The 22,898-nt window shown below is 39.2% G+C and overlaps 1 protein-coding gene across 1 annotated transcript in view; it reads left to right on the forward strand.

Moving 5' to 3' along the window:
* LSAMP (limbic system associated membrane protein) overlaps window positions 1-22,898 on the forward strand; it is a 679,541-nt gene that overhangs the window by 651,575 nt on the left and 5,068 nt on the right. The window lies entirely within an intron of this gene.

The following is a 22,898-nucleotide window of genomic DNA, read 5'->3' on the forward strand; positions in this document are numbered from 1 at the left end:
AACTGACTCATTAGAAAAGACCCTGATGCTGTGCAAGACTGAAGACAGGAGGAGAAGGGGACGACAGAGGATGAGATGGTTGGATGGCATCACCGACTCGATGGACATGAGTTTGAGCAAAGTCCAGGAGCTGGTGATGGACAAGGAAGCCTAGCGTGCTGCAGTCCACGGGGTCGCAAAGAGTCAGACAAGACTGAGGGACTGAACTGAACTGAACTGATGTAGGGAAAATATTAGGAGATGCATCTTTTGTAGTTCAGAGGTAAAATGGCATCTAACTTCTTCCTCCCTTTTTCACTAATGATGTCTTTTCACTGACTAAACACTGTTTTTTTTCTTCTCACCCAGGGGCAATGCTTCCAACACCTCCCACTTCTGTTTCCATTAACTCTCCAAAGAGGGTTTGCTACACTAGTGAGACTGTTGGCTTGTCTTTGGTGACTTGAGATTTTGAGCAGAGAGTCCAGGCTTGTGCTCAGCTTTTGACCATTAGGAAAGGAGTATTCAACAGATTAAGGAAAGACAATTCTACTGATCAATTACCTTCTATTTTAGAGAAATACATGGATTAGTAAAATATTTTGAGACTACTGAGTATAAAAGAATAAAAATACAAAGAAATCTACACTGAGCCAGTACCACATCAATGTATGGAAGTTTTAAAATTCTCTTTTTAATTAAAAATATCATTAACCTATGCTTGATTAAATTTCAAGTACCACCTAAGCAACCCAGCCCTGGAAGGAACCCTTTAAATGAGAGCCTCCCTGCTTCTTTCTAAGCCATTTTACTATCTCTGGGGCTCAGCCTTTAAGTATACACCACTCGATGATGCTAGATAAGACTTGGCAAAGCCTCTCAACCAGCTACTCTTGGATGAAATGAAAGTGAAATGATGTTGGAAGAATAAGGATTAAAAAGCTGGGATGGTGAAGGATCTAAGGAAAGCTAAGTCAGTAGAGAATTAAGAGAATGAGAATAACTAATGGGCCATGATGGGGCTAAGATGATGATAACAGGGTGGAGCTAAGACGATAATGACAAGCTGGGAAACTGTTGAAGAGGTGGAGAGGAGGGTGGATGAGATGGTTTAGCAATATAAATGGTCTTGTCAAAATGAGAACAGAGTGTATTTATCCAGCTGTGAACAGTGTGATGAGAAAATATTAAGCTGAATCATTTAAACAGGCTGAATAATAATTGTAATAATAAAAATAAGATAGGATGTATAGAATATAATATGGAACAGTAGTCTCCAACTGCTCTATAAACGCTGAAAGCAGTTTAGCTATTTATTTTCAAAGCTGGAAACTTTAATACCAAGTAACCAGTGGAGGTTTAAAGCATTTTTCTCCTCGATACTTGTGGAACTAAGACACACTTGTTCACTGTGCTATTATTGACCTGTTCCATCTTAATGCACTTACAGAACTTTGGCATTAAATCACAACTTTCATCAAAGTTAGAGGAAAGCTCAGTCTGCAAGGAGACTGGGTTTTCTTAGTGTCCATATGTACTGAGTGCCCAAATTTCAGCCAAAAATCTAGTCAGAATTTCTGAGCTTATGATACAAGATGGCAAGCAGATCAGATGTGAATATGTAAATATGTTTTCTTTTTTATGGTTTAGACTGTTGTTAATTTTCATTTATCCATGGTCTTTATCTAACCAAGCTGCTAGGAGGAATGTAGAAAAGCATTATGATTATACTTACATTATAGGGTTTGGGGGTACCAAGTAAAGCATCTTATCTTTAATACAACATTCTCCCTCTCTGAAAGAGCCTCAGAGAAGAGTTTAATTAAACCTGGGTTTTAATGAGTCAGATAGACGATACCTTAAAGTCTGAGCTGTTTCAGCATGTTCCGTTTATGGTTAGTAGCTTTGGGATGGAACTCTGAGAAAAAGCATGTCTTATTACTCACCAATAGGTGTCATCAAGCACATTTGACTTCAAACTTCAGATGAGATTGTGTTATCATAAGTGGGTGGGATTAAGGAAAAGACTGAGAATCAAATTGTGTCATGGCAAGAAGCTTATATCCTGGCATAACTCTTGTCCTGGTTTCAGTAATGTGGAAGGAAAATTTTTAAGGAAAATCTGAATTAGTATTTACCAAAATAAATTTTCCAGATGCTTGACTAAAGCTGATATGAACTGGAGGGCTTAGAGGGAGGAAAGAAGCTCTTAGTTACCACAGGTTTATCCATCAGAAGTTAAACAGCTCAGCACCAGGACCAAGATACATGCCCTCAGTCTGATCACTACTAATTTAAACACTCCAAAAAGTCTGTAATCTTGGTGGGTTCTCCAGAGAAGGGTAGGATTCTATTTGTAAGGTTACCACAATAGGGTGTTATCCTCTACTCTAGCTAATTTTTTTAAGGCTTTGGATTTTAAATTTTACTAGCAGCTCTCTGATCATTTAGCATTGGCAGGAAGGACAGACAAATGCTGTATGAGAGATATGATCCCCTAGGTATGAAAATTCTTCTGTTTTATAATTGTCCAAGTAGCTAAACATGAGTAAGATATATCTATATCTATTTATCTATTCATATAAATTCTCCATGATGCTTACTATTTTTTCCCCTTTAGAGCGTGTTTCACCCACAATCCCCCACCCCCTTCAAGGTCAGTATGGTTTTTATCATCATAGCTCTATTGCTGGGTCATTCTCCATCATCTGTAATGTTCAAAACACAAAAAGGGATAAATACGTTCACAAAATTCACATACACATACAAATAGGAGCCTTTTTTTTTTTTTTAATTTAAACCTTCAAAGAAAAGTCAGTCAATTGTCCTCACATTAATTGAAAGGTAGACAATTGGTCTATACTTCAAGTTGGTCAGTAACTGGGGAGATAGTACTAAGGTAAGAAAGTGATTTTTTGTTCAGTTAATACATATTACAGGTAACTATAAACTTACATATTTGGAACACACCTAGTTAAATTCTGTAGCTCATAAAAATATGAATCTTCTAACTGACCACCTTATACAATCCAAATCTGAAATCATTTGTATCACTTGTAAAAATGAATTTATCTAGGTCACCAAAGGTTGAACTCAACCATATTATGAGGACATTTCTTTTTCTTAAAATTGTGGCTAATTTGGGGACTTTTCCTTTTAAACACAACTAATTTAGAAAACACAAATGAGAAAACAAGATAGTCATTTGGTATTTTTTTTCACAGAACTTTCTATACACTCAAATTAAATTTTGCTCCCTATATCACATTTAGATTCAAGTTACAGCCCCAACCTTCTAGCTTAAGGCTATTTAAAGGCAAATTGGCAAATAAAATTAAAACAATACAAAAATCTGAAATGAAACCAACCTTACCATTGAAATTAAATTCCAGAAAAGTGATTTGCAAATAACACTCAAAGACCTGAGAGAAGAAAAGAAGGAAAGTAGGCCATGCAGGGCCTCAGTGTGGAGAAAATAAATCCAATTAAACAAGATTATTATATACACTCTAAAGGAAATGTGCTCAGAATTAAAGGTTGGAAGCTGCTGTTTTCTAAGTTTGAAGATGGATCATGTTTCATTAACACTTGTCTAAACTAAAAATTAGGCCAGAAATGAGTGTAGATATGTAGAGTGTCAATAATGCAATGTGTTGCATATGCATATATTCACATATAGACAAACTTATTTTAATTATATTAGAAATGAGAATCGCAAGGTTTCAGGGATCAACTAGACAACTTAATAAAAGAATTATTCTTAAATTTCAAGTAAGGTCCAAAATATTTTTAGAAGAATTTTGTTGAATAAGATTCTTCCCTAAAACATTGATGAAATCCGTTTTTTTTTCCCAGCCACTAAAAATAACACTGTTAAAATGTGCCTGTTTTTTTAGACATGACATGAGACTTAGTGTTCATGGGAAGTATCCCATTTTGAATTCCTGACATGCCGCAATTATTTTAAGACATTTATCTTCTACTGTTGCTGCAGAGATTGACACCATTTTATCGTGTTGCCATCTTGCAAGTATCTTGATGTGACAAACATGTACATACACATTTGTCCCAATGGACAACATTCTCAAAGAGGTCATGCTCCATCCGAGACGAGCTTTGTACAGTGTCACTAAGACTCAAGGTATCCTTTATGAGAACAGTTCTGCAGCCCCAAAGCCAAATATTTTATCTGATTACTCTTTATGATACATATAACATTGAACAAAATGAAGCCAGACACTGTTCACAAAGGAACAGTGTTTGATATTGAAAAACAGTCTGGACAAGGATGGAGCTTGTGGGATTTTGTTGAACTTGATATTTTCCCACAAATGGAATTGCTGATTGGAGAATGACCCTAGTTTGATTTTACGTTGTAGATAGACCGTAGATATAGCTTCTTTAGATCCAATAGTTTTAGAGAATATAGTTTCTCTTACTACTAATACTTAGGGCTTCTGCTGGTAGAAATTGAAAAGCTGTTCATGGAGACTTGGGGTAGCTCGTGTGAGAGGTGGTTGTAGAAAGTACCCTCTTAAGTTTCCTATTTCTTACAAGGACTTTTACTTTCTAGAATCAAATCTGTTTCCCCCTCCTTTTTCCAGTCAAGATGGCAGCCCACGTGAAATGCAGTTTCCTATGGAAAAAAGTACTAACACACAGGATCCTTAATCTTTTTTATAGTGCCCGTTGAATACTGAAGTCTCTAAGAAAAGATGACTGCTTCACTGTGGTCATAGCTCTAGGACAAGACACCTTCATTTCATTAAATATCCTATGTTGTCATCATCTATGTGGAATCCTACCTTTCCACCCTAAAGTGTGAAGATGTCTTGAAGCAGATGGTTGATGCAAACGGCTTGAAGGATTTTGAGCCAATTAGTTTCCTTAAGGTGTTTTGAAAGTAGGAGAAAGTCCCAAAGCTTCTTTTCTGTCCTCCCATGATAAAAAAAGAGAACTTTCCCTCCTACTTTCCAGTAACAGAAACATATGTTTAATTTCAGCTGCTTCATTGTTAATATCTCTCATTGGAGGGTCTCCCCTCCTTACCCCCACTCTACATGGCTCATCAAGCTGACTGGGGATAAACAGCAGAGTCACAGCAGGAATGCAGTCCTAAACCCCTTCAAGCTGTGATTAAACAAAAACAAGGCTCAATAAATCAAATGTATTTCCCTTGGGTTCCCTTCATCATATTACTTGATTTTCTGCAGTGATAATAATAATACTGGAATTACACCAAAGAATAATTTGTATTGTCTGCAGCCAATCAGAAATTTTCAAATTTCCTTTCCTCTTATACCAGAAACAAAATAAAACCCCCCAAAATCAGGGTGCTTCCCTGCTCCTTAATTTAAGAGACACATATAAATAAATAAAACAAATAGTGTTCCATTTTTTATCTGTTTCTGATAGGTGTTTTTCCCATTAATTTTAATTTAGGTTTATTTATTCTGAAATGAGTCCTGAATTGCATATATTTGCATAACTATCCTTGACTATATCACTGCAGAAAATCCACTGAATTGTAAAATGAGGAAAGAGCCAACTCGAAATATCTGAGGGAGCTTTTCTCACTTTGTTAGTCTCAAATCATTTCCCGAGGGCTGTGAATACTGAGACACGGTAACAGTGCGCCCATCTCCTCCCCATCAACTTGCTTGTGCACAACCCCTCATGACGGACACGCACCATACAGGCTCTCACCTTTAGAAGGACCGCAGGTGCAGAGTGAGGTGAGGAAACCAGCCTCGGGAAGTTAAAAATAAAGGGAAAGAAGAGAAAAGGACAAGGACAAACCACCATTGTTGTGTGTTTATCACCCTCAAGTGAAGAATTCCCGTGAGCTCAAGGCTCTCTGGTCGCAATCGCTGCCACTGGAAAAAAAAAAAAAAAATTAACCCTAGAATCTGTCTCCTCTGTTTGCCTCCCATCTGATTATTTATCCCAAGTGAACAGCCTTTCCATTCACTAACCCCATGTGGCGAGTGGGTTTGGGAAATATTGAGATTATCTTCCAAGTTCAGGCACTGCATTGGTTTGTTCACAGCTGCTTGCCATTCCGTTCCTGTTTTTCCATTGATAAAACACATTGCACATGGCTGGGTTTGCATGATTAATACAGCTGTCTAAAGCTCGCTCTGAAAACAAAACAACCCCCTCCCAAATTAAAGTTTGAAAAAAATTAAAATCCTGCCCACAGACAAACCAGGCTTGTAGAAATCTGCAGTCCGCCTGGCCTGCTTCCTCCCACAGGGAGACCGGTGTTGCTAAGGGCAGGCCTGGCATCAGAACAGCCAGATTCTATATCCAGAAAGAGGAAGAGACAGACCTACCCTCACCTGGCACTCCCAGGAATGGGTTCTCAAGTCAGACCACTGGCATGGAAGGAAAACTGGGGGAAAAATCCTCCAAAGATCCTAGGCTGTGAGGGTGCCTGGACCACCACTACAGCTTCATTTATTTTCTGTAGGATATTTTCCCAGGTATTGAAGAGAGAATGTTTCTTTTCAGCTCCTTATTATAACAGCAGTGTCACCTTGTCTAGTAATAACAGTAATAATAATAATCATTAACATAGATAGTGGATTTCTCATGTAACAATAGAGTTCTAAGAGCTTTTGCATGTACTAATCCAATTAATCCCCACACCCCTAAGAAACTTACATGCACCTTCTCCCACACTTTTAACCATCAAGTTCCACCCAAATTTCAGTCTATTCCTTGTTGCACCCAGGCACATATATAAACTCTAACACATTATAAATAGCCATTACATATGCATTCATGTTCATTAGATATGTATTAAATATATCTGTCTAATGAATTTTAAATACTCATCTAATTTATTTTATGTATTATAATGCTTATAATAAACAATACAGTTACCTTAATATCCATACACCTTTACAAAGTTCATTTCCAGACCCACTCAACACACAGAGATTTGAAAGCTTCATCTTTAAAAAACATGAGCAGAGCTATCTGGCATCAGGACATCTAATTTCACACACTTATTCAGGCTGATTTACATACACACCTCTATTAATCATGGATAATTACTAGCATTGTTCTCTTTAATTCAGTTTTTCCAACTGTGAAATGGGAAAGAAATTATATTTTTCATGCCTACAAACTCAAAGTGGTGTTTTAAATAATATGTAAAAGAGAGCTTCAAGTTCCTCAAAAGAATGCTTATTGAATTCAAAGTAATCCTATTCAGATACACATTTGTCTTATAATTTTTAAAGATATACTTGTATCGAGTATTATGTTGCCTAGATATTAATTTGATAAAAATTTGGTTTGGCTTCATTATGTGCTTGTGCATAGTCACTCAATTGTGTCCAACTCTTTGCAATTCCATGGACTGTAGCCCTCCAGGCTCCTCTGTTCATGGGATTCTCCTGGCAAGAATACTGGAGTGGGCAGCCATTCTCTTCTCCAGGGGATCTTCCTGACTCAGGGATTGACCCCGGGTCTACTTCATTGCAGGACTCTTTACCATCTGAGCCACCAGGGAAACCCTTGGCTTTGTTATAGATGGCTGTATTTTGGATTCTAGGGGTGTCTGAAATACCCACACTGTTAACAATTTAAATACAGAAGTTTCCTAAGGCCAAACAAAGTATACTTTTCATTATTTTTCGCCACTGTCGTAATGTTCCACTTCAGAGGAGCCGCGGCTACACAGTTCTCTACTGTGAGGCACACACTTGCGGTGGATGCCTGATTGGGCATTAGCACCTGTCAGACTAGTCTATAATGATCAATCTGAAAAACCTGCCCATTTTTTCTGGTTAAAGGTGTAAAGCATGTCCTAGGAAAAGCTTCAGTGTTTAAGTGCATTGCTCCTTTCCCACTAGCCAATGGAAATAAGGGCCTTGATTTTATTGACAGAACTTAGGTAGCCATGTCAACACGAATTTACAGTAGAATCACGAGCCCTGATTAATTCACATGAAGATAACTGAGAGTTGACATGAATATCTGACAACCATTCCCTGACTCCTTTCATGGGAACAAAAGTCTAACTTCCTCCTGGTTTATCCCAAGGGGGATAGTTGGGCCTATACTTCACCTAGAATCAATACTTCACCCACCAATTTAATGATTTAGACTCAACTGTAACAGGTGGGCCACACTACCAATTTGGACCCAATTGTAACAAGCACTTCTCTCTGTTGAATCCACTTCTTGTTTTGCTCTTCTACCTTTTCTTTCTTCCTTTTGCCTTGTTTCCTAAGCAATTCTTATTCTCTCCCCGTTAAAGTTTTCTAGCCAGAATAATTCTGAAATTTATTCATACTCTTATTTAAATGTCCAAAAGAAGCTTGGAAATCTTAACCTCTCTTATAATTTACATTTAGCTTCAAGTGAAATGGCTAAAATTCCTATAGCATCAATTTAAAGGTAGGAGAATTTTTAGTCCTCGGACTCTTTCCTAATGCTTTTTCCTGTTTTCTTAGTCTGGATCTGCCTGTATCAGGCAGCCTTTCATGGTGATCCCCGTACATAAACTTTGCTGTGCTATTTAGATTTCTATAGTCAGCAGGGACTTAAAGATGAATATATATATTTTTTGAAAATGCAAGCTCCCACTAAATTTTAATTAGATGGAAATATTTCTCTTCTATGAGCTTTATGAGAAAAAATATCTTTCAAAGTAACAATTACATGTGGGGATTAAGTTTAAGTAATTGACAGTCTTGTCTTTTTAATTAAAAGGAATAAAGCTGCCTAAGAAGAGCTCAAAGAGATTTGCAGCAGAAAATACTGGCTTGCTGCCCCAAAGTGTGACAAGACCAGGATCTTGAATGGACAGAAAATGCTCATACAGGTCCCTTTGGTCTTTGGAGAGCACCCCCAGGGGTGCTCACCCTGGTGTTTGCATCAAGTGTGACATTTAGCAGGGGGGTAGCAATGTACTGGAAACTTCCAGTACATCACTACCAAAAGGTAGCTCAGACAATAAAGAATTTGCCTGCAATGTAGGAGACCTGGGTTCAATCCCTCAGTTGAAGGTTAAATAGCCATGTACTATGAGGAGAGTTGCTGAGTGTAGCCAAGAAGATGGTCCTTTCTTTGGAAGTTTTGCTCTAGGTTCAGAGAAAAGATCAAGAGTCCTTAAAGGAAGTGGCACTATTTAAGAGTCAAAAAGATGTATGTATATGTATAATTGATTCCATTGTACAATATAAACACAACATTGCAAAGCAACTATGCAACAATAAAAATGAAAAAAAAAAATAAGTAGAAAGTTTCAAAGGAAAAAATGTCAAGAAAGAACACATAGTCTTCCAAGAATTCAATCATCAGTGCAGTCTTGGCTCCTGACAAATTTCATAGTATAGCCCTGCAAAACTATAATCTCTCATTTCAGTCTGCCCCTTGGCTCCCTCTCTTTCTTTTTCACCTGAAATTCTTATTTTTGTTATCTGTATTTCTTGATCTTCTTTTTTTCTACATTTTCCACCATATTCACCTTGCATTTTGTATGCACTCTGTCTTTCACATCCTTCAAACAAAACGAAAGAAAAGGTTTTGATGGTGTTAGTATTCAGGTCTAAACACTGGATACCACCTAGGGAAGCACCACAAAGCCATTATCCCATTTATCTGAAGAGGCTAGATACAAATGAACCTTCACAACAACCTCCCTTATACAGTCACTCTGTCCCCACAATGGTCTTTAATCATCACAAGTCATTTGTAGGCATTAAATTAAACAAGCACTGCCATAGGGGAAAAAACCCCAGCTTAAGGAGTCCCACCTTACATCTCCCCTTGTACACTGCTGTGAAGAAACACATCTGCCAAGTCAGGACACAGTGTGGCATAATGAGTTTGGAATTCCAATTTAAGGTGTTCATTTGTACCCAGATATATGATGGGAGTAGGCAGACCACTCACTAGGACTCCACCGAGAATCGTCAGCTTATATCCACTGCAAATCAGTAGGAGGAGAGACCTTACAAGTCATTTATCATGCTTCCTAATTGGACCCTGGGGAACTGAGCACTGCCATAGTTTATTGCACTATTTTACTCATCACAATGCTGGTTGTAAAAGAAAACGCTTCCCACATTTCTGTAACACATATGTATGTTTTAATACCTAGACATTACCACTAATGGAGTATCTTTGCTATAAATCACAGCTATCAGTCCACTCTACTTTATCTGCCCCATACTCACACTGGAGATTCTATTTTAACCACTTACCTTCCAAACCTTGTAGTTCCAGTATGACTTTTCTTTTTTAACTACTTAAGAGAATCTTGCTTGGGGCAACAGTAGCATCCTGTGGTTTTTAAAAAAACAAAACAAAACGGATAACTGTGCCTTGACTGAGTACCCATCCTGTGTACATCCCATCCTCTTTAGCCCTCAGGATACTGAGCATCCCCACCCATGTGCTATGTTGGAAAGTTGCTTGGCCATTCTAAAGCGCTTTCTTAATTGTACATGTGAATGTTTGGAGGGCAGAAATGACTAAGGGAAAAAAGGAAAGCAAGAAAAGCAGTAGCTTTCACTTCTCTTTGTTGAATCACAACTTAGAGAGTAACTTGGAGATGTGTTCTTGTACCTGGAGTTCCTGAACACAGGTAAGTTCGTTGTGGAAGATTGTTTACTTCATGTCACAGTGCTGAAACAGACAGCATGCTCTCACCCACTGGAGGTTGGTCTTATTTAAGGATCAACCTTCCCTTTCTATTCTGCATTTTAAATGTACTCTCCACTTGCCTTTGCTCTGTAAAGTTCCTTTTTTTCTGTTGATGTTTTCTTTTCATCTGATTTTCAACCATTAGGAACACCAGAAAGAAACTTCATTCTCGATGGACAGTGAAAACTAGTTTCTGGCCCAGACGAAGTTTATTTGACAATACACAGTATTGTGGTTACACTATTCATTCTCTCAAAAAAAAAAAAAAAAAAGTACCATCCTAGTATTTTCTATGTGTCAAGCTCTAGCTCTGAGCTAAGTACTTGGGAAGGGCTGTGAAAAGAAGCCAGACACGACCTCCACAATAATAGACCTTACAGACCTGCCAGGGCAGTAGTTGTTGATGAGCAGTTATGAGAAACTATGCTAAGTTGAGGAGACCTGTGTGGTCTATGGAGAGCTCAGCACAGGGACATCTTAGCTAACCTGGACCAGTCAGTTCTCTGACCAGTGAAAGTCAAGTTTAAAATTAAGGCAGAAAGAAGAGAAGAGAGAAAGGAGCAGAACATCCCAGGATTGCAGAGGATTAGAATCCAGAGACAGCTCAAAAATATGGGGGGGAAACCCACATTTTTTTCCTAATAGTTTCTTACTTTTCCTCATTTGCATCTAGCCTGTTTAAAAACAAAAGAAATGTGATAAACCAGTGGAGTTAAAAGAGAAGAGATGGGCATTACTACCTGTTACACATTTAAGATAAGAAAGAGCAGCTGTCAACTTGACTACAGACATGTGTGGATAGTGTATACTATGTGGTAGGTGTTACAGAGGTGAGTTTTCTGGAAGATGCTGAGAGCCATTCTCTATCAGAGCATCTAGAAAAAGCTTTCAGCCTCTCAACAAGGAGGTTTGACAGTAGGCTTTTAAATTAGTTGTAGGGATGGTCAGGTCAGTTGGAGCCATCTGTGTTTTCCAGGAGCTGCTTGCTCTAGAACCTGGAGGTATATGATGTTTCAGGTCAGTGACACAGCAGGAATTACAGATAAACCCCTGAGGGGTCCTGACACTGCCAAGGTCCCAAAGCAGAACCTCCCTCACCAAGTTCTCTGCCCTGCTGCGGTCAGTGCTATAGACGCAGGCTCCAGGGTAACTCTGAGCATGCCACTGTTTTTTAATCCCTTATCTTCTCATTTGTGAGAGCCTTAAAATCCCAGGAAATCTCACAAATTCACTTATTTCCGCATTCAAATTCCACAGCGAGTTACCTTGTTTCATGGTATTTGAATGTTTTTAGTTTCAAAACATATGAAATGAAAACACATATTACACAGATTAAGGACAGTCTTGAATCCCTTAGAATTTAAATCTAAAATGTATTCTGAAACGGATCTGCAATTCACAATTTAGAGCATGGAAACAGAGGAAGAAAACCAGACAGGAGGCGAATCTCTAGAGACCTACACAAACCTGTACTTTTTAAATCCTTTTTTAGCAAGTCAAATACATGAAGGCACAGAAGGCTTCAAAATATACATAAAATTATGTTTTTTCAACTATAATCTACTTTACCCCAACAATAAGTAGATTCAGGGCTAGGAAGTAGCTCTTTATGAAATTAGATGACTGTTCTTTCATTCCAATGAGGGCCAAATACCAGGATTTTACCCACAGGTGCAATAGGTGTGTTATGGGCACAGGAGCATAAGCATTTGTTTCTTCTTTAAGGCAAAGAGTTTGTGTCTAGCCCTAATAACTTACTGATTCAAAAAAATTTACTTCTGGAGTTTTTCTATCTTATATGTATTTTTAGGTGGAGTGGCCCAGGGAAATTCCTTTATTAAACTTACCCCATTGGGCATTCTCTAACATTTTAATTCACTGATTATTAAAAATTAAACCTCTCAGGCTAAATAAGAAACCTGCAGGATTTGAGCAGGCTGGCTTGCTGTAAGAGACTTAATGAAACCCTCTCTTTATGCTGGGAATGCTTAGTGAGCCTGTACTTTCTGGAACAGTCCGTATCACCATTGAGCAGAGCCTGTAGCACTTAAAGTCAATTCATGTACCTGTACTTAACTCCACAGGGCAATTACTTCAAGCGTGCAGTCAGAAGGACCTCATAAACCCATATAATACATATTTTATTACATTGTCATTTCATGCTGTAAAGACAATGTTCCTTATAGAAATTAGACCTCACCTATCTTAGCTTCTCTTTAGTTTCATTGTATAATACTAGCCAACTAAAAAGTGGGGGGGTGGGGGAATTCAGTTTCCTTGTAATGATGTCAACTCAAAGCTAAAGAATCAGAAAATTATTATTTTCTTTTCCCCAGATTTAGGGGATTATTTTCTTTACCCCAGATTTGTTTTTATAAATAGCTTTCCATTCTGATAATAAATGTTATGTGTTTTCATTATGGAAGAATTTGAAAATATATGAAACTATAAAGAAGAAAATAAAGATTATATATAATCTCTCTCCTCAGAGATAACACCATTAATATGATAGAAACAAATGTTTTGTCTGAATCTTTGAGTTGTTGTTGTATTACAACATATTCGAGTGAAAACACCTGACCCGTTCTCCGCGTTCTGCCCCTCTGAGGTTGGCCTAGCCCTGTGTCTTGCTCAAGGTCACAGAACAATCAGGTCCTGGAGTCCTGCCCCCAGGCCCCCTGCCCGCTCCACAGGGACCGGCACACCCTTAACTCTTCTAGGTCCTGAGTCAAACCTGACTCACCCTACAAGACATTTCCATTGAGTCACCTCCAGGGTTTCCAGTAAGAGTCCCCCTTACTGAACCTCCTACTTTCTCTCTCTAAATTGGGGTATAAGACAAAGTTGTCTTCTTTTTAATGAAATGAACTTTTATTTTAAAAATATTTTCTCTGATTCTCTCTAGTATAGAACATAGTGGAGGGTTGGTCCACTGATTGATGAGAATAAGGAATGCTTCTCAATTATTTTATTATATAATGAGACATTATATCAACATTCATTTTGATTTGGATATACTCATTCATTCAACACTGAATTATCACTAGAATATCCAAGGTGGCAAAAAGCTTGATACATCATTCATGTCTCTGACTCACTTTGAAACAGCATCAAACTATCTGAAGTTCATTCCTGGCCATGGTCAATGATCAGAAGCCCCTAGGAGTATTTGAAAGTAAAGTGTAGGAGTCCTTTCTGACCCAAATCTAGCTAAGGGGGAGGCCAACTTGCCTTCTCAAATATTGATGACACGCTGAGCTAAGACTTATTTAGTTTCCCCAGCAAGTTTGACATATTTCCCTAGTAGTCAGGATAGTGATTGGCCTATGAACTAGGTAAGAAAACTGCTATAACCTTAAGGTTGAGGATTAGACCTATTTCTCTATGTTGGCTTTTCCCGCAGAACCAGACCCAGAATGATCACTGATATTCTCAGAGAACATTACTCTATAAATATTAGGCATTAGAGTTTACCCAACATGGATATAGTACAAGAGAGAAAATTAAAACTCTAACAATCCAAATAGAAATCACAGGCATGTTTTTTTCTATGACAAAAGGAAAAATAATAATAATTCTTGTAAGTAGAAGCTGCTAATCCCTAAAGCCTCCAAGTGGAGCGGAGAAACCATTGAGAAAGAAATGAACAACTTTCAGAGTGTGGCTTTGAAAATTGAATTAATAAAAATATCCCCCTTTTAAGCCAACAGAATAGGAAAGGTTTTATTTTTCAAAATCTTGGCCAAAAAAAAAGAGCACAAAAACACATAAATTTCCATGGAGGACACTTAAAACGTTATGCTTCAGGTCCTCAGCATCAGTGAAGGAGGAAGTGGCACAGGGAATATTCTTATATGTTTATTTTATTAAACTTCTTAGTGATTTTAACTCCATCCCTCTCTCACTTTTACCAGACAATTGGAGGATAAAACTCCTGTTGAATTCGGACCTTCCCTTTCTGCTGAACATACATTCTTATTCACTTTGATATAGGAAACAAACAAAAAAAAAAGTCCAGTTAGTTAAATCCACTAATATGTTATTTTCAAAATCCCGGGCTCATCAGAAAGCTTAAAAAGAGTTGTGCCATAATGCAACAGAGAACGTTCGTTGTTCCAATGACTGTGGCAGGTTGAAAAGTGAGCCGTTTATGTTCAAGTAAATACCCTGGAATTAGAACAACGGTGCAAACAATATAAACCCTCAAACTCTATATATCCTACCCGTGAACTGGAATGAATGCTTATAAGCAGACGATCAGAGGTAAGTTGTCAGAATACTAAAAATCAACTCTTCTCCTCATGGGTTTGTTGTACCCTCACCTCCTCTCCCAGATAGAATTCAAAGAAGGCAAAATGCGGTAATTCTTCATAAATATAGATACAGATATTTCCTCAGGTAGTGAGGGAGTCAGACACGACTGAGCGACTTCACTTTCATTTTTCACTTTGCTGCATTGGAGAAGGAAATGGCAACCCGCTCCAGTGTTCTTGCCTGGAGAATCCCAGGGATGGGGGAACCTGGTGGGCTGTCGTCTATGGGGTCGCACAGAGTCAGACACGACTGAAGCGACTTAGCAGCAGCAGCAGCAGTGAGGGAGTTACCAAACTGTAAACTCTAGAGCTTCCATGAAGCATCTCTTGCCTTCACAACACTCACTTTAATGGCAAGAGGCCTAGTCATACCACATAGTGACAGATGAAAGGTAAGAAGAAATCTTCTGGACTTTGAAACAAACCAAAAAAAGAAGCTTGGGTTTTTATTTTCTAGGGTTTAAATTTCATGAGGATATTCATAAATAAAGCTCAGTCCTCCAGAAAATGTTCTACTTGCCAGGGATTTGGAGACTAACGAAAGAACCTCCTGCTGCTGCTAAGTCACTTCAGTCGTGTCCGACTCTGTGCGACCCCATAGACGGCAGCCCACCAGGCTCCCCCGTCCCTGGGATCCTCCAGGCAAGAACACTGGAGTGGGTTGCCATTTCCTTCTCCAATGCATGAAAGTGAAAAGTGAAAGTGAAGTCACTCAGTCGTGTCCGATTCTTAGCGACCTCATGGACTGCAGCCCACCAGGCTCCTCTGTCTATGGGATTTTCCAGGCAAGAGTACTGGAGTGGGGTGCCATTGCCTTCTCCCAAGAACCTCCTAGCCCCTTATTATTCTTTCAATGACTGTAAATTCCCAACAGTCATTTTGCCTTTGTGTTAAGGCATGGTGGTTTCAAAGAATAATATTTCCACCTACCTAGAATTTTAGAGAGGGAAGTTCTTGAGGTATTGATGGATTAATTCACTCAGTTACTCATTCATTTATTCATTTATGTATTCAGACACTTATTCACCCAATCTATTGAATACAGACTCTGTACTGAAGAAATAGTGAGGCGGAGGCTACAGTAGTGAACAAGGAAGACGTCCTGCCAATGAGCAAGGCCCACTCAGCTCTTTTTGATGCTGTGTGTGCTGTGTGCTAAGTCTATTCAGTCGTGTCCGACTCTGGGTGACCCTATGGATCATCGCCCGCCAGGCTCCTCTGTCCATGAGATTCTCCAGGCAAGAGTACTGGAATGGGTTGCCATGCCCTCCTCCAGGGGATCTTCCCCACCCAGGAACTGAAACTGTGTCTCTCTTGTCTCCTGAATTGGCAGGCAGGTTCTTCATGACTAGTACCACCTGGGACATTTGTCTAACACAGCTGGTTGCAAAGAATCTGAAAGTTGGAAGTCAAAGACATATTGACATAAATAAATTTATCAAGGCACTTGCCTTTTCTAGTATTAAATTCTTTTCCCCATTGCTGCCTCCTACACCCTCATCAGGAACTGAAATCTAAGCATATGACAATAATGCATTCACAGAATTTTAGAACTTTCTTTGTACTTGAACCCCCTAAAGTTTTGTCCATTGAACTGCTGCTGTAGATTTATCCTTTTATTTCATTGTTTAGACTGGCACTACCATGCTTACTTGTTAAGTCTATTTGCTGAAGCAAAATTGACGTGTGGAGAGAAGTCTTCAGGAGAGGCATAAAAATGGTAGGTGTCAAGTATATTCTAATGAGTATATCCAGGAATCCCTACAGATTTGGTGTCCCTGGCAAGGAAATTTTACTCAAGAACTTAAGAGCGTCTTCATGTTGGAAAAGAAAGAATTATTGTCAGTTGTTAAGGACCAAAACTTTTTTTTTTTTTTTGGTCTGTAATAGGAAAGACTCCTTTTGAAAATAACAAAAATAACTTTTTTCACTACTGCCACCTGACGGACAAAGGTAATTACTTTAGACAGCGCAGAGGAACATGTCTTAGTATTACCACCAGATGGCAGCACACAACCAACTTTTCAAAGAGTCCTCCTCAAAAGTATTCAGAATGTTGCTCCTCAAAAGAGAACGGTCTATTCCAACAGAAGTGGACGAATAAGACATAGTAATACAAAATTAAAATTCCATTCTCTTTTTTCTAAATACAAGTGGAATTTCAAGTCTTAAGATCGTTAGTATTTCACAAACTATGTCATTCATTGCCATAGGGAAGACTTCCTAAACTTTAACTGGCAGTTTGCTTTTTAAAGATAATTTAAACGAGTATATTTTTTATCTGATTTTTAAAAATAGTTTCTTCATAGAGTGTAAAGTTTGAGCAATGTTTTTAAATTCTTTTGTTAAATTATTTTTAATCTGTGTGTCTGTTTAAGGCAGTGTCTGTTCCCATTTAGGACACTCAGACTTTTGCTCAAGTCTGTTCCCTTTACTGGTTAAGCTATTGCTAGTTTTCTCCTGACCAAAATGCTCCCTAATCAGTCTGCTTCATTATCACTTCAGTGTGCTAGCATCTTGTTTTCTTCATCCGTAGTGCTGTAGATTTTTTTAAAAAAACTTTTTTGAAACAGTACTGCCATGGCTGACTTTGAAGATCTGTTTTTCTCTTTTTCCACAAAACTTTTCCTGACAGTCTCTTCTGTAAAGGATTTTTATCATAAATCTGACAACAACAACTCTTATTTATTAAGCAATTAGCATGTGTCTGGCAGCATTCCAAGCAGAGTATGATAACTATCTAAGTGATCGAACAAAGCTGTTGTTGTTTAGTCACTAAATCTTGTTGATCTCTTTTTCAACCCCATGGATTGTAGCCTGACAGGCTCCTCTGTCCATGGGATTTCCCAGGCAAGAATACTGGAGTGAGTTGCCATTTTCTTCTCCAGGGGATCTTGCCAACCCAGGGATTGAATCTTAAAGACAGATTCTTTATCACTGAGCCACCAGGGAAGCCCCAGAACAAACTTAGAGGAAGTATTTAATTAAACTTACTTTACAGTTGATGAAACTGAGGCAAAAAGAAATGAAGTGATAATTTCTAGTTAAGCAGAACTGTTGGTTTCCCTGCCTGCCCAGGTTCTTGAACAATTGCTTAAAATTATTCTATGAGACCTGGGATGGACCATGGGAAACCTCAGGGGTTCTTTACATGAAGATGATCCCATCAGGGAATCTAAACCCCTTAGGGTGAAGAGCATCACTCTGTGACCCTGATCTACTGCTGCTGCTGTGTTCAGTCATGTCTGACTCTTGCAACCCCATGGGCTATATAACCCACCAGGCTCCTCTGTCCATGGGATTTCCCAGGCAAGAATACTGGAGTGGGTTGTCATTTCCTTCTCCAGGGGAGAAGAGACCAAACTTACATCTCTTGCGTCTCCTTCATTGGCAGTTGGATTCTTTACCACTGCACCACTTGGAACCTTGAGAGGTCCTTATAAATTCTAAAGAATGATAAACCAAAGAATTTGAGTAAAGAAAAAGGAGAAGTTGTACTTTGCACAGGAGCAGAGCCAAACTTTCCCCAGTCAATATTGAATCATATGAATGTCTTAGTGATAACCCTAGAGTTATGTAGGCTATACTTACTCAGCCTTGCTATCATAAAAATTCCAGAGGGGTACTATGAATAATGGACAGAGTTCTGCCTGGAGAAGTGGAGCCCTGAATTTCAGTCTCAGCTGTGCCTCTTGCTGTCTGTGTGACCTTGGGGAACTGATTAACCTGTCTGGGCCTCAGCTTCCTCATATTTTGATGAGCAATTCTCTACAGAGACTTTGCAATATTTGAAGGCAATATGCTGATGTTAAAGAAAAGTTGTGAGAACAGGTATTATGAAAGAAAACTAGTGCCAGCATGTTTCATACACAAATGAAACATTGCCGGTCAGGTGATCTGTGTGGTCAACAGGTGGACACCAGCATTTTAAGTCTTAATAGAATCTGACTTCACTTCTAAGGTGACAGTGACCTCAGTACCTGACTTCTGCTAGAAGAGGAGCAGAAATCATGCTCCAATCTTCTGAATGGACCTCCATCCTTCTGCAAGTAATGGACTAGCTCTTCAAGGACAGAAGGGCAGGTACTGACGGCTTTGAGTGTCTTCAGAAGTGCACCAGCAATCACGGCATAAAAGAACATTCACATACCCCCACCTGCCCCACCCCACATCTGTCCTCACTTGTGGACACAGTTTGCTCTATGAACAGCCCAGCAGATGCTGAATAGTAGCCATTTTCAAGACTTTGGATGCTAGGGCAATGGTGCCCTTCTTATAGCCATCATGAGAATGCTAGAAAACATCAGGCTGTTTGAGATTTCTCCTTGTGATCTCCTTAGATCATAAAAGCAAAAGGAAAATCTGTGAGGGAGAGGATTCATAGGTTGCACTGAACCTCGAAAACCTTGCAGACCTGATTCTGAAGCTCTACCCCTTTGTGCTAAATCAGAGGATGATGATTTTAGCTACTCAGATTCTCTGCTGTTTTAACAGAGTCTCAGCTCCTCTGTTAGGAGGATGCCTGGCATATCTTTATTCTTCTCATATTTCAGTGATTTGGCCCATTCTGCTTTGGTCCATTGTGTACTTAGAATGCCGTCATTCACTTGCTGTGCCAACAAGGAAGCAGTAAAAGACACAGTTCCTGCTTCCATGGAACTAATAGTCCAGTAGTGAAATAAGCATTCATCAAAACACCAGAGAAATACATTTGAAATTAAATATATATTATATATGTATTTCAAATTATATTGTTTATAATATATATATTATAAACAATATAATTTGAAATAAAAACTGAGATGAGTGTTGTGAAGGAGAACAGAGCTTATAATAGAGGGACCAAGGAGACTAAGGAAGACCTGTGTGGAATTTGTAACTAAATTTTGATGGGTGAGTGGGATTCCTAGTAGAGATATCATCAGGCCATAGGCCCCACGGCAAAGAAAATGAGGTAACATGGAGCATCAGGAAGGTTTGTGGGCTGGAATGCAGAGATAATAAACATCTCCGCATGAGATGAGGCTGGAAAGGTGAAAGGGTAGAGCCATGGATGTCATGCTAGGTTTTCTTGTCTTTATTCTGGAAGTCATGAGAAAGCGTAAGCCAGTTTCAAGCAGGACGGTGAAGTGACTGGGTTCCAAATCCGAAGCTTCTTTTTCACTTCAGAGTCCAGGTCACTTTATGCCCTTAGTGAAAGCATGACACTCAGGGATGCAGGGCTGCGTGCTGATCCTCACAGGGAAGAAAACCTATGTCCAGCTCCCATGGTTCGGGCTCTATATCTGATCAGTCATCCAGTTGGCCCTGAGATTCAAAGTATCCTATGGAAATTTTCCACATTTACTTCTAAATACCGAGGAGTGCTGTGCTTTAATTAATCAAGATACTTAAAAGGGAATCCAAGCATTTTACCTATAGAAGCTCTCCCAACACTGAGAGTTATTAGTACACTCAACAAGTATTTATTGTATACCTGCTACATGCTGGGCTCTGATCTAGGCACCAGGGTACCATGGTTGATAAGATATGCACTGTGACTGCCTTCATGGAGGAGAGAAACTGAGCAAGCAAGTGAGTAAATGTGTAACATGGTGAAAAGTAGGGATCAGGACTATTAATATTAGCAAACCAGGGTAAAATAATAGGAAGTCACAGAGGATACTGTTTTTGAGAAGATGAGGGGGGAAATCCTTTCTGACATTTCAGCAGAAATCTAATGAAGTGACTGAGCTGGCCAGGCAGAGGCCTGGGGAGGGGTATTCCAAGCAGGTGTGAGGGTAAAGGTTGTAATGTTGGAAGGGATTTAGTGTATTAGAAAATAAAAAGGTAGAAAGGAAAAGGAAGAAAGGTAATCGGTGTGAGTAGAGCAGACCAGATGCAAAATGGTAGAATGGGGTTGAGGGTGGGGAGGCAGACACAACCTCTCCTTGGCTACATTGCAGTCAAGAGTCCTTTCATCTGCCACACTCAGAGTTCTCATACTTGTCTGAGCTCATCACATGTTACATCAAGTATCTGAAGCTGCAAATTGTTTTTGCCACCTCCAACTGCACATTTGTTCCAACAAAGCAGTCTCTTTCTATGTATGTTTCTTTCAGTCTCTACCAGTATATGTTCCTATGAGCATGTTCTTCTCACCTTTCCTCTCATTCTCCTTTCAATGGAGAGTACCAGACTACCTTTGTGCTTACTCTCAATTGATTCAGAATTTTTTACTTGTTTTTGTTTTGCTAAATGTTTCCTTTTTAGAAATTGGCACCACCGTGCACTTCAAGCAAAAAGGTATGGTTCTTATTTCTGATTCCCTTCTGTATGTTAAAATTAAGAGTCCACAGCAATACATTGGAGCTTTCTACACACGATTATTCCCTATTGATAATTTGTGATAATAATTTCCATGACACATTTGCCACTATTTTTCCCAAACTGTGAACTTTCTCATTTACAAAAAGCCTCTGATCCAACAAAGACCCCTCTATTGCTTTTGACTTATTCATTTTTGAATCTCTGGAACTGAGCAAGTTATTCCCTCTCCCATTGTCCTTAAGTTCCCTTGATTAACTCCTGCAGAGCTGCACTTTTGGAAATGTCCACTTCCCAGTGACAGGACTCTCAGTTGAGACAGAGAGTCCACTTTATCACTCCTCATTGGCTGTTGAAGCAGATATATTGCTCAAGGAGATAGAGTAGGGGCTCCAACAATGAAGCACTTGAGCATTCCCTATTCCTTCCTGCCAGAACCTTCTCCCAGGTCTTCATATACCTTCACCCTACCACCCTATACCCAGGCTGCAGGGACATCTGGCAACTGCCTTTTTGTGCCATCAAACTGCCTCATGTAGCTCTGTCAGCCACGTGGCATGTGATTCACACACTTTGCTCTACAAAGACAGTATAGTCATGTCAACACTTCATGACATGGACCCTAAGATTCAAACAATTACCAATTCTGATGTGTTATCTTTACAAGACCAACAGAAATCCCTAACAGTGTCTGTTCACATACCAGAGTCATAGAAAAATCTGTGTGCAGGCACCACCCTGCATAAATTTTCATGGCCACCCACTTGGATTGATAAGTGTCTCCTATGAAGATATCTTCTTGTCTGAGTGTCAAAGGGGCTGAAGCAATCAAGATAACTCTCAAGAGCTAAAACCTATGCTTATGGTCCTTAGACCCAACCAGGCAATGAGCCTCAGGGACGGTGGACCAGCTTTGTTGGTTATACCCAGGAAAGGGCCAGCACCTAGTTTATGACCAGTGCTAGCAAGCCCTCACAGAATGCAGCAGGGAAGACATGACCAGAAATATGTATATAGGATCAAGATTATTTGGGACAAGAGGTGTAAACTGCTGTCCTCTTCATACCTTCTCTCTGCATGCCACGATTGTCCATTATATTTGAATCTTAAGTAACTGGGGTTGTTAGAACACAATGATACCGCAGAGCTTTGGAATGGAGGGGAAAATAGAGCACGTGATTTTTTTTTTTTTAATTTCAAAGATCAACGAGAAAATTCCTAGTGTCACTCAAATGAAACTAATGGCCTAAAGTTTCAAGATTTTGCAAGTCAAAATATTTGATGTTGTTTTGATGGAAAAGGTGTGATAATTCCAACTTCATTGTGAGAATACTTCAGACTTACCCAAGACTGTCTTTACAGAAAGGGGAGATAATGCATAAAGAATTATGGAGATGGAACCCAAATTTATTTCCAAGACACACTGCTCAAAGAAAACATCAGTATACCCACCTCTTAGAATTTGCTCCAGCCTGGAAATTACAGGCTCTCCTCTCCAGCAGATTCCTTCACACAGAGGAAGCTGTACTGGCAGGAAATGGTCAGCAGGTGGCACCAAAGTCAGTCTTTTTCCCTTTTCAATCTGGCTCCAGGCCACTGAGGGGGCCTCAGTCTGGGCATCTAGATAATATCTAG

This window comes from Dama dama, chromosome 19 (genome assembly GCF_033118175.1).
Source record: "Dama dama isolate Ldn47 chromosome 19, ASM3311817v1, whole genome shotgun sequence".
NCBI classification, from domain to species: domain Eukaryota; kingdom Metazoa; phylum Chordata; class Mammalia; order Artiodactyla; family Cervidae; genus Dama; species Dama dama.